The sequence below is a fragment of the Propithecus coquereli genome, unplaced genomic scaffold (genome assembly GCF_000956105.1).
Source record: "Propithecus coquereli isolate 6110/MARCELLA unplaced genomic scaffold, Pcoq_1.0 Scaffold157, whole genome shotgun sequence".
Lineage (NCBI taxonomy): Eukaryota > Metazoa > Chordata > Mammalia > Primates > Indriidae > Propithecus > Propithecus coquereli.
The window spans coordinates 1,031,297-1,045,315 of record NW_012140191.1 but is presented as its reverse complement, the minus strand read 5'-3'; positions in this window follow the sequence as shown (position 1 = coordinate 1,045,315).

Genomic DNA, 14,019 nt, shown 5'->3' with positions numbered 1-14,019 from the left:
TCAGATCTCAAGTTTTGTCAATTCTGACTCCTACATAAATCTAGAATCCATCCACTTTTCTCTTTTCATTGCTGCTTCTTTAGTTTGTGTCCATCTCATCTTTTACCCAGATTATTATAACAGTTTGCTGATTGGATCCCCTCCAACTTTCATTCTATCCCTATATAATCTTCACACTGCTTACCAGAGCATTTTTTCTAAAAAAGAAGTTGTCTTAGTCCACACAGGCTGTGATAACAAAATGCCATAAACTGGATAGTTTATAAAAAACAGAAGTTTATTTCTCACAGTTTTAGAGCCTGGGAAGTTCAAGATCAAGATGCCAGTAGATTCATTGTCTGGTGAGCATTCTGATTCTTCATGGACAGGGTCTTCCCGCTAAGTTCTCACACGGTGAGACAGGCAAAGGGTTTCTCTTGGGCCTCTTTTACAAGGGCACTGATCCCATTCATGAGGGCTCTTCCCTCATGACCTAATCACTTCCCAAAGGCCCCACCTCCTCATACTATCACACTGAGGGTGAGGATTTCAACGTATGAATTTGGAGGGAACATAAACATTCAGACCACAACAGAAGTTATTAATAATTGTGATAATCTCCTATTTTAAATGAACCACAAAGATAAAATTCTAAAACATAGCAAGAGAATCTAGTTTTTTGCAGGATCTGACTTGTACCTGTCTCCTATTCACATTCTTACATACTCTACCATTGAGGTCTTAACATCCGGTGGTTCCCTGAATGAGACATGCCCTCCGTTGCTGTCTCTTCTACGTGGAATGTTTAATACTTTCCTTCCTCTTGCCCATTTAGCAAACGCCTACTCATTCTTTAAGATTCATCTCAAGTATCACTTCTTCAGCCAAGCCTTCTCCTGACCCCTTTCCCAGTCAGAGAAAAACAGCCCCCACTTACTGATTTCCCAAGAATCATGGACATGATTCTATTATGCAGCTCTTATGTATTACCCCAATTATTCACTTAGAAATTTCTTTACTCTAAACTCCGGCTATATGAATTTGGGAATCACATCTTACTATTCTGAAGTCCTTGGGTTTCAACACAGTGCTTCATGCATATTAAGGATGCCATAACTATTTGGCAAAAGTAATATATGAGCTTTATACAAATGTAAGGTAGTTTTTTAGATACTGTGGCTTTTTAAAACTAGGTTGTCATTCTCTTAATTATGTGTGGTGTTTGGATTACTTTTTAGATTTCTCTTATGAATTACGAAATCCTAATTTCTTATTGTTATGAGCTTCATAGAGATGGTAGTACCTCAAGGTGAACCATTTTGTTTACACAAACCCCACTGTCACACCCAGATTCCTTTTGGTTTTCAGAACATGCTTGCTGAGGTACCTGAATGGGGCAGTGTGAATAATTAACATTTCCAACCATCCTAAATTAGAATTAGCACAAGAGAGAGAAAGTGAACTTTAAAAAGATGTTTGCCGGAGAATCGTCTAGTAAGAAGCCAATTCTGGAAAATAATCTGTGCTAATGAGAAAAAGAAGTGAAGAAAAAGCAGGATGTGGGCTTTGCTATTTTCAGCTCTTTGTTTTGCTTTCAGCAAGGTGTCTCTAGTCCTTGCTGTGAATATTGTACATGCTGTCTGGGTCTCATACTCTGGGAAGTGCAAATGAAATCGTGCCAAGCCATGGCGCAGGGCATGTGTGGGAGGAATAACCTAAGTCATTGACTTAACGGCAATTACCTCTGCAGAAAACAAAAGATACGTTAATTTGTTACACTATTTTGAACACCCAAATCTCCAAAAGGAACATTGCAGACTGAATGAACAAGCAAAATTACAGTAAACTATGAGCACATAATATCAATTATTATCCATGGTATATATTTAGACCTTGGAAAGAAAAATTCAAAGAATGTGAACTCCTGGACTATCTCTGAAAAAAATCAGAAATGATGTGCTCTAAAATGAAACTTGTAGCCTGCATTAATTCATAAAATCATAGGGGAATTTTTTTCAGCCAAAATGCCATGAATTTGAATAGGTTGAATATAAGAAAACACAAGCCTTTCAATATCTCTCCATTTATCTCTCCCTTTATAGTTCACAAATAATTAAATCAATAAGTAGTTATTAAATCTGCTTTAATATTTCATTTTGCACAATTTTTGCTTCACTGCACATATTCCCTGTAAACAAATACGATGCCATTAGAATCCATTCTTTTCTCTTTATATGAAATATCTAAAGAAATGATGAGTATCCTTTGTCATTTCATTTTGGGGCACAAACAGTGCTGTGCATGATATAATCATAGAATACATTAAAGCATAATTAATACCTTTGTTTTCAGAGCAGCCTCATCTTTTAAAGTAGGAGAAACAAAATTTTTTCAGATATGTTTCCAGAATGCCAACATTTTCCATACTGGTTACAGAACTCTAAAGTAATTTGATGAGCTATTTCAGTGTTATGCAGCCACAATGTAAGATATATTTTAGATAAGGCTTTGTCTAGGTGAGGTGATCAGTTAGGATATAAGTATTACACTTCATAGATCTAGGATGTTGATGGATAATTAAGCTGCCCGATAAGTCACTAAAAATTAGGTTGTTCTTAGCTATCCTTATCTTCCCTCATGAACAAAAGCACAGGTTGATGGGCTGTTTTCTTTTCTGTCACTTATACTCTGAGAGAATAAAGGACCTTCATGCACCAACAACCAAAACTGTAATTATATTATTGGGCTTATAATCATTATCTCTATACCTAGCAAAGAGTATTCTATGCCACTAACTACTTGGCCAATCTTAACATAACCTTATCTTTTCATTAAACTTGCATGTAATGGAAATTTCCTCATTCCTCAAAACAAGTATATATGTGTATACCTATAACTGATACCTTGTAGATTCCAGTGTAACTGATACAGCTGTCTAGTAAGGTATATGTTATGTATTATTCCCAATTTACATTTTTTCAGATGAGAAAACTATGGCTGATGTCTGATGCCAGACATCATCAGATATTTAAGTGGCAAACACAACATTTGAACACAACCCTTCTCTTTCTATTAAACCTATTAGAAATGCACAGCCCAATATAATAACCACTCTATGCGTGGCTATTAAACACTTGATATAAGGATAGTTTGAAACAAGATGTGCTGAAAGTGAAAAATATAACCATATTTTGAAAACTTGAGATGAAATAAAGGATACAAAGTTAAAAATATCTCACTAATAATTTTTATATGGCTTACATCTTAAAATGATAATATTTTAGATATAATAGGCTAAAGAAAATATATTAACAAAATTTATATTAACTGGGTTTTTTTTTATAATGTGGCCATGAGAAAATTTGAAATTCCGTACGTGGCTCAGATTGGTGGCTCATATTATTAACATATTTGTATCGGACAACACTGTATTAGCCCATATTGTCTAAATCTTTATAGGAAAATTCTCAGTTGATTACTTACTGGTTTTTTTAAGGGAAATACAAAACCCTTTTAAAAAATGAATTCTTGTGCTTTCCACCTCAAACTTACGTATACATTTCTTATTTATGTGCGGACTAATGCTGATCACAATGGAAGGAAAATGACTTTTCTCAAGAAGGAGCTTCCCAATGTCAGTCTGGAGAGACATCACATTCTGTGCTCTGTGTGGGTTTCTTTTTTCTCCACAATGACTGAATTGTGCTGTGCTATCAAGTATCATCTGTTCTTGTGAGGATTATTTGTGCTGTGAAACTCTCAACACCTGGATGCTCTGCATGACTGGCCAGCTCTCCAGATAATCGAAAGTGTCTGGAATTACATTCTCATATTGAAGGAAGGGCACAATCATTTAGCAGCTGTTCTCATACTTTCCTCTACATAGCAATGATGCGGGGAGATTTTAAAATTATAAATTAAATTCCCAGGTTCCCACTTCCATGGAATTTGATTCAGGAAGTTAGGGAAGTAGCCAGTACTGTTCATTTTGTTAGCCTTCCTGAGCTATACTGATGTATGTAACCTATAGACCAGCCTTTGGAATACATTTCTGTAGAGCAAGGGCTGTGTGTGCATTTGGAAGCAGAGGACATAAATGTCTCGACAAATGGTGGAATTTCTTATTTTTATATGTTTATTTACACTGTTTGCATCTTATATAGGACCGACATGAATTAGTACTATGTTAAGAAATAGAAACTAATCAGAAATAGAATGATTATGGATAGACGTGTAGGTTTTAAAGTTCTGGGTTTGAAATGGACAAATCTTTCTCAATTCCCAAAATTTCAATTTTGTCATTTGTAAAATGAAATAGAATTACTTACTTCATTAAGATGTCACATGTCTACTTGTAGTTCTGTAAAATATTGTTGTAAGTTCTTTAAACTTTATCCTCCAGTACTCCTTTAATTAGATCAAAGTCTGGTAAGCTACAGTATTTAGACTTTATTGTAGCTTGAGAAAAAGATACAACTTGAGTTCCAAAACCAGCATTTGCATTCTAGAGTCAATTGTTGAACTTTAATATTTATTTAAAAATACCAAAAGAGTAATATCTCAAAAACACAGGCAACAAAGCAAAAACGGGCAAATGAGATCATATTAAGCTAAGAAGTTTCTGCATGGCAAAGGAAACAATAAAAAAAATAAAGAGACAACCAATATGGGAGAAAATATTTGCAAACTTCCCTTCTGATAAGGGATTAATAACCAGAATACATTAGAAGCTCAAAAAACTCAATAGGAAAAAAATCAAATAATCTGATTTAAAAACTGGACAAAATATCTGAATAAACATTTTCCTGAAGGAGACATACAAATGACCAACATTTGTATGTATATAAAAAAAAAATGCTCAACCTCACTAATCAGATAAATGCAAATCAAAACTCCAATGAGATATCATCTCACCCCAGTTAAAACAGATTTTATCAACAAGATGGACAGTAATGGATTCTTGAGAAGATATGAAAAAAGGGGAACCCTTGTACACCTTTTTGAGAATGTAAATTAGTACAGTCACTATGGAGAACAATATGGAGTTTCCTCAAAAAGGTAGAAGTAGAACTACCACATGATCCAGCAATCCCACTACTGGGTATATATCCAAAGGAGGTAAAATCAGTATATTGAAAAGATATCTGCACTCCCATGTTTATTGCAGCACTATTCACGATAGCCAAGATATGGAATCAACGTGAGTATCCATCAACAGATAAATGGATAAAGCAATCATGGTACATGTATAAAGTGGAATATTATTAAGCCAAAAAAGAATGAAATCTTGTATTTACAACAATATGGATGGAACTGGAGAACGTTATGTTCAGTGAAATAAGACAGGCACAGAAAGACAAATTTCATACGTTTTCACTTACATATGGGAGCTAAAAATTTTTTTAAATGAACTTATGGAGATATAGAGTAGAATGATGGTTACCAGAGGCTGGGAAGGGTAGAGGGGAGAGGAGGATAAAGTAGAGATGACTAATGAGTGCTAAAGTACAGCTAGATGGAATAAATTAGATCTAGTATTTGGTAGCACAATAGGGTAACTATGGTTAACAATAATTAATTGTATATTTTAAAGTAACTAAGAGTGGAATTGTAATGTTCCTAACACAAAGAAATGATAAATGGCTGAGGTAAGGGATACCCCAATTATCCTGCTTTGATCATTACATATTGTATGCCTGTATCAAAACATCACATGTACCCTATAAATATATAAACTATTATATATCCATAATAATTAAAAATTAAAAAATTAAAAAAGAATACCAAAGGAATACTAAGTTGGGAAAGATGTAGCATGAGCATTATACAATATAGGTGGCTAATTTCTAATAATATAAGATCAGTACATGTAACAAAAAAATTAAGTTATTGCCTGTATATTAATTAAATCAACCAACCCATCTCTATTTTATTTATCCTATCATAGGAAACCAGAGAATACTAAAGTAAATATCCTCTAGAAATTCTTTCCCAAGAATCATTTTCAATAGAATCGAGTGACCATAACATGTAAGGCATCTTACTAATAACATTACTATGGGAAAATAATAGTCATGGTCTATGCCTTACAATGTAAAGCCTGGCAAATACAAGGTCATGTGGAACATAACCAGCATATGTAAATAATTGATGAATTAGTATGTGATAAATAAGTTAATGAATAAACAAACAAATACAAATACAAGAGAAGACACATCCCCTAACTGTCCATGCTTTCTAATCAGTGTATGTGAAACATTCCTTCTCAGGTGCCAACGGTCTCTTTCTGCCTTGTAGGAAGAATGATTCTGATCATTATACATTCTATGCATGTATCAAAATATCACATGTACCCCATGAAAATGCACAAATATATTATATATCAATTAAAAAGTGAAAAAGTTAAAGAATTCTGAATACTAAGTGTAATTGCCATAGGTACAGCTGTGTGTAAATGTTATAGAGCAAACTGAAGATTTTTGTAAATTCCCAAATAAACTCCATTTGCCAGCTATGTGAGGCCTGAGAAATTAGAGGAATTCACTCAAAGTTTCAGATCCACAGTAGAAAGGTGCTCAAGATCACATAAATTTGGTATGACAAGATGCAAGTCTTTCAGCAAGTAGTTTTTTGCTAGAGCAGAGATGAGACAACACTCAATGCTTAAATTCACAAATTGGCATTAATTAATAGATACGCCCAAACCATCAAAATCCCAGTCCCATCAAGAAATAAGGCTGATGGCATCAGGACAAAACAAACAGGGAGACTAAGAAGATGGGATCCAGTGTTTGTTAAGGACTTGCTATATACTGAGCCCTTTAATTCTGCTTATCTTAATTAATCCTGATACCAGCATTGAGAGTTTGGCATTGTTTTAATTTTGCAGCAAAGCAAATTAAGTGCCTATCTCTTCAACTACCTAACAAAGCCATATGGTAAGTAAATGATGGAGCCCAAATGTCACTTCTAAGTCTTTAATTTCCTGTGCTCATTTTCTCATCCTGCTACCCTTCAAGGAAAAGTATTGTTTCACAGCCATTTGAATAATTTCTGGGGTGAGTGATCTAAGTTTTAACTTCCATCCTACCCATAGAACTTCCAGTGCTTTCTAATGTTATATGTCATACAGAAAGAAGAAAAAAAATTGAATAGGAAATGTCCCAATGTGCAATTCAAATGAAAGCTGTATTCCAAAAGAGCATGGAAGGTGCAAGTACAAGCAGGGCCAGTTTATGGAATATGTAGAGACTTTGACTTTGCAGACATAGTTTGAAACAATCTATATGCAGAGTCACCTACCTGCCATGAATCTCCATGTAGATCACATTCATTTCACCACAATGAACTAGAGAAGTGAGAGGAAAATAAAAAATTAGCACTTTGGCCAGTTCCGGCAGGATTTTCTGTTTAGCTATGTGTATGTTTTCCTTTCACAGCAAGTTTCAAACTGTGAAAACAATCACAGAACTAAAAAGAACACTTATTTGAGTGTCTCTAAAGTACTCACATTCTATGTTACTTTTGTGCAGTCACTGTAGGTCTTTAGAGAAAGAATCTGCTTTACTAAAATTAAAAAGAACTTTGGGAAAGAATATATGCGTTTATGTTAGAGAAGGAGAGAAGCAACTGCTCTGAGAGGGCAGGCTCTAAACTAGTACTGATTTGGGCAGGTGAGAAAAGGCACATCGTTGATAGCTACTGGTAGAACTCCAGGAACTGTGGGAAGCCATGTCTTTGGGAAGTACAGGCATATCCTGTTTTATTGAACTGCACTTTCTTGTACTTCACAGATACTGCGTATTTTATGAATTGAAGGTTTGTGGCAACTCTGTACGAAGCATGTCCATTGGCACCATTTTTCCAACACCATGTGTTTATTTTGTGTGTCTGTGTCACATTTTGGTAGTTCTCACAATATTTCAAATATTTTATGATTATTACATCTGTTATGGTGATCTGTGATCAGTGATCTTTGATGTTCCTATTGCAGTTGTTTCAGGGCACCATGAAACATAACCCATACAAGACAGCAAATTTAATCCATAAATGTTGTGTGTGTTCTGATTGTTCCACTGACCAGACATTCCCCCATCTCTCTCCCTCTCCTTGAGCCTCTCTCTTCCCTAAGAGACAACAATACTGAAGTAAGACCAACTAATAACCTTACAATGGCCTCTAAGCACTCAAGTAAAAGGAAGAGTCTCACATCTCTCATTTTATTTTTTTCTCTTTTTTTTTGTTTCTTTGTTTCTTTTTTTTAAAATTTAGGAGTATTAAGGGGGTACAAACACTTAAGTTACGTAAGTTGCCTTTGCACCGCCCAAGTCGGAGCTACAGGCGTGCCCATCCCCCAGGCAGCCTGCACCACCCTTAGGTGTGAATTTGCCCATCCCCTCCTTCCCCCTCCCACCTGCCCAACATCTGATGAATGTTACTTCTCATATGTGTGTATTAGTGTTGATTGATTAATCCCAATTTAATGGTGAGTACATGTGGTGTTTGTTTTTCCATTCTTGTGATATTTCACTTAGAAGAATGGGCTCCAGCTCCATCTGGGTTAATACAATAGGTAGTTCACCATTTTTTATGACTGAGTAGTACTCCATAGTGTGTATATGTGTGTGTGTGTATACATATATATATATGTGTATACACACATCACACGTCTAACTTTAAATCAAAGCTAGCAATGATTAAGCTTTGAGAGGAACGCATGCAGAAAGCAGAGACAGGATGAAAGTTATGCCTACTGATCCAAATAATCAAGTTGTGAATGCAAAGGAAAAGTTCTCGAAGGAAATTAAAAGTGCTCCTCCCGTAAACACAAGAATAATAAGAAATCGAAACAGTCATATTGCTAATATAGAGAAAATTTGAGTGGTCTGAATAGATCAAACCAGCCATAACATTCCCTTAAGCCAAATCCTAGTTCAGAGCAAGGCCCCAACGCTCTTTAATTCTATAAAGACTGAGAGAGGTGAGAAAGCTGCAGAAGAAATATTGGAGCTAGCATGAATACTGATTCATGAGTTTTAAGGAAAGAAGCTATTTCTGTAATATAAACATGCAAGGTGAGGCAGCAAGTGCTAATATAGAAGCTACAGTAAGTTATCCAGCAGATCTAGCTAAGATAATAGATGAAGATGCCATTAAGAACCTTCATAACCACAGAGGCAAAGTTAATGCCTGGATTCAGAACTTCAAAGGACAGGTTGACTCTCTTGTTATGGGCTAATGCAGCTGGTGACTTGAAGATGAAGCCAATGCTCATTTACCACTCTAAAAATCCTAGTGCCCTTAAGAATTCTGCTAAATCTACTCTACCTGTGCTCTATAAGTGGCACAACAAAGTCTGGATAATAGCACACCTGATAATAATATGGTTTACTGAATATTTTAAGTCTACTGTTGTGACCTACTACTTAGAAAAAAAAAAAGATTCCTTTGAAAATATTACTGCTCATTGACAATGCACCTGGTCACTCAAGAGCTGCTAAAAGATATACAAGAAGATTAATGTTGTTTTCATGCCTACTAAAACAGCATCTATTCTATAGTCCCTGGGAGTAATTTGATTTTTAAGTCTTATTATTTAAGAAATAAATTTTGTTAGGCTATACCTGCCATAGATAGTAATTCCTCAGATGGATATGGGAAAAGGAAATTGGAAATCTTCTGGAAAAAAATTCACCATTCTGGATGTCATTAAGAACATTTTTGATTCATGGGAGGAGGCCAAAATATCAACATTAACAAGTGTTTGGAAGAAGCTGATTCCAACTGGCATGGATGACTCTGAGGGGTTCAAGACTTCAGTGGAGGAAGTAACTGCAGATGTGGTGTAAATAGGAAGAGAACTAGAATTAGAAGTGAAGCCTGAAGATTTGACTTAATTATTGCAATCTCATGATAAAATGCAAACTAGGAATTGCTTCTTATGATTGAGCAAAGAAAGTAATTCTTGTGGTGGAATTTACTTCTGGTGAAAATGCTGTGGACATTGTTAAAATGACAACAAAGAATTTAGAATATTACATAAACAGGTGATAAAGCAGCAGCAGAGTTTGAGAGGATTGACTCCAATTCTGAAAGAAGCTCTACTGTAGGTAAAATGCTATCAAACAGCATCTCATACCACATAGAAATCTTACATGAAAGGAAGAGTTTGTTGATGTGGAAAATTTCATTTTTGTCTTATTTTAAAGAAATTTTCACAGCCATCTCAAAAATTTAGCAACAATCACCCTGATCAGTTAGCAGCCATCCATATGGAGGCAAGAATAAATATTATTAATATTGTCTCCACCAGCAAATATATTATGAATTGCTGAAAATTCAGGTAATCATTAGAATTTTTTAGCAATAAAATATTTTTAGTTGTTGTATATGGGTTTTTTACATATAATTTTATTGCACACTTAGTAGCCTACAGTGTAATATAAACATAACTCCTCTATGCACTGGGAAACCAAAAAATCATGTGACTCACTTTATTAGCTTTATTACACTAGTCTGAAACAGAACCCACAACATCTCCAAAGTATGCCTATAGACTGTGTGTAGCAGATATCAAATCTCTGTGGAGATGTGCCTGGAAATCTCTGGAACTCATAGGAAATGCTATTTATTTAAGCAAAGCCTATTCTGCTCACACTTTCCCTCTGCAAAGTTATTTTCCCATTATTCCCTTTAACTCTGCAATATTCCTTGTGACCATCTCTGTTTTCACACGTGCCATACTTTATCAGAATCATTTATTTATGTTTTCATCTTCCCCCTTTATCTGTGAACTCCTGTGAGCAACCATGCTTGTTTGTTTTTTTCTTTATTCACTTGATCCTCAAACTTGGAACACAATGCCTTAGAAATCCAGAACGTATTACCTTCAGTGATGCATTTGCTCCCCATACACACATAGACAGTCCCCATTAAGAATATTCTACTGCCTCTTAGCAGATGATTGGTTCACGGTTCATGGTAGGTCCTCAACCACCTACTTCATTCCTTTTTGTACTCTCTCCATGTCTCCATGAGCACACTGGCTCATGTTCTATTGTTACTCTCTTTTGTCTTTGGTTTTTCGTGCTCTCCCCTTACAAATGACACATTATGCTGCTTCTATGATATCTATTATATTTCACTTGGTTTGGTATTTATAGTATGAATTAAGTTTAGTTTGCCCACTCAGAAGGGCATTCCAAGCTGCTCAATCCTAGCTTCTCAGAATCTATATGTGAGTCAGCCCATGAATTTGGCATCAATGGCAAGCCTTGATTTATCCATGAGAGATAACCAGAAACACAGTAGGCACTCAAAATAAATATATTGATTACTAAGTAAACATTTAAAATGCAAGAGGCCTTGCAAGGACTCATGATTATACATAATCATGTAATGTAGTGATCTTACAAGAAAAAGAAACTAATATTGATGAAATTCTGTGCACCTGACACTAATAAAGAAATACAAAGCTTAACTTACAATCCCAAAATAATTAAAAATAATTTTGAATTATACTGGTCTTTTTACTAATTTAAGAGAGAAATTTAAAAACACATGCAAGGCAAGAGAACAACATCTATCTGTCATCATTTTTGATTTTTGAAGATTTCTGTGCTCAAAGATAGGGAATTATGACATGAATTAAAATCTAAATTAGTTGTAATTTGCATCAGTTCACAAACCCTCATATGCAAGTCCCAGAGCTGTACACAACAGCATTCCCAATATGGGAGAATCAAGCTGACTTAGTTTCTAGGATGTCCCAGTGCTTGTTTTGGATCTGTTCACACACAGATTCAGATGCATTTTAATCTCCAGCTCAGCCCATATGGTCACCCCATGAGCATTCAGAATAATTTTCAGGTACATAGTTAATCAGCTTTAAAACAAAGCATGAACATGTCAGATGTGGAAATTTTTCATCATCTTCAACATAGTAATTCATGAACCTGGAAGAAATGATACAAACTCTGCTGAAGCCTATTAATTTCCAATTCCATTTAATAGCAAGATCAAGAGCTGCCTCTTTCCCCAGTGTGAGGGACATGAACAGTAAGAGAATGGATACTCAGAAATGCTTTCACCACCAAGCTGGGGTATGAAGCTTCCATCTGAGTAGGAGTTCAGGATCTGTTCTGTGATTTCTGTTGCTAGGCAACCACTTCCTTTGTCTGCTTTGTACAGAACAGTTGCTTTATTTATACTTGGTTTCAATGATGCAGATCATAATGTGAAATCATAAAAGAAAATAGGAAAAATTTATATCAAAAATTGTTCCAGGGAATTTGGAATATTGTATAAAAACTAATGAAAGTTGATGCAAATAGAGATTCTACAAAAAAACAAAGAACCATAACCCAGCAGTTCCCACCTACCTGAGACTTTTTGAATAAGCTATGTAATAACCTAGTGTTCACTTTGGTTATCTTCTATGTCGTCCGAAATAAAACCTAGCACCTAAGCAATAATTAAATAATACTAAAAACATCTTGAATTCAATTTTCAGGAAAAAAATAACTTTTTTAGTGTTAGATATTGAGATTATGTGAAAGAGATAAGAACGTGTTAAAAATTAAAAATAAACTTATAAATAATAAAAATAAAGAAGGGTAAGAGATACAGGAGATGAAAGGTGTATTCATAACTTCCCCAAATTTGAGAAATGTTAAAATATGTTATGTAACAAAGTTTCCAGTAACTCTGACCTGCACATACTGTAAAATTGAACTAAATAAACTTTTTGACTGAGAAAAACCTCACCTTTATCTACCACGTGTGTGAAATTTCTTTAATAGCTCTGAATGTATTATTTGAAAGATGATGATTAAATGAAGAAAAACAATGGCTATGCTTTGATCATGTTGATTGTCACCTAAGTTTTACCTATGCTTTCCATGTTAATTCTTTTTCTCATTAGCTAGTTCTTCATTTTTATCACTTATTAATAAGAATGAACCATTGAGTACCCACGAAGACCAGATACAGTAGCATTTTGCAGATCTTAATTAATTTGACCTTCAAATGACTCTACGAAGAAGGTGCTATTATTATTATCATCTCCATTGTATAGATGAGAAAAATGAAGCACAGAGGTGTGACATACCTTTCTCTGGGACACCCAACTAGTAGGTGGCAGAACCAGGATTCAAATCCACATACTCTGATGTGAGTGCCACCTGCTCGGTTACTATTTATAAATCGGTATAATTCTACTTTCTTTCTGATTGGGTTTTTATAAAGTAACCAGCCAACTTAGTATTTTCTATCTCCATCTATTTTTATTCTCAAGTCTAAGCTCCATGGGTTATAAAACATTTGAACTGTTGCATTCTGGTTATAATAAGCCCTATCTGAAATGTGTTCTATTCGTGTCGTTAATTTTCACGCCTTTCCCACTGTTGCCTATCGAATTTTGAAATGCTAGAAGACCTGAAGGAGTCCCATATTGCTGCTGGAGACTGGCTTGCCTGCATGCTTATGGATATCTTCAGGCCTTTGGTCTCTTCATTTCATAGAAAAATGTTAAATAAATATCTCTAATTAAGGACCGAACACACAGGAGCAGACTCTACGTAAAGTCTGATTATGGGTATTGTGGCTTAAGAAATTTGGGCTTTTGCTTATCTAAACTGAAGACTCAGAATGTCTTTGAAAATGCCCCCATGATTAAAATCCTTCATTTTTTCACTCATATCTCATTATTATTCAACAAGAAAACAGTTTTGACCAATTTTTGAAGCAATAATAAGTCTTGTACCTTCGAGATATTTGTTACCCTTAAGTCTACACGAACCTTGAATTTCAGAGAGTAATTTGCTCGTTCTCCTGTGCAAGGGCAATACAGTGGGAAGAGCAGAGAGCATCTGATGCCTCTGGGGTTTGATAATCACAGAACGACAAATAAGATTACACTTCAATAAGGATCCAGTTTGCTTTATTCTATATGCAGTTGGATTCTGATGAAATTCTCATCTGTAAGTCAATAGTTCTCAAACTCTGGGTCCCAGACAAATAGAGAACAGAGTCTCCAGAGCA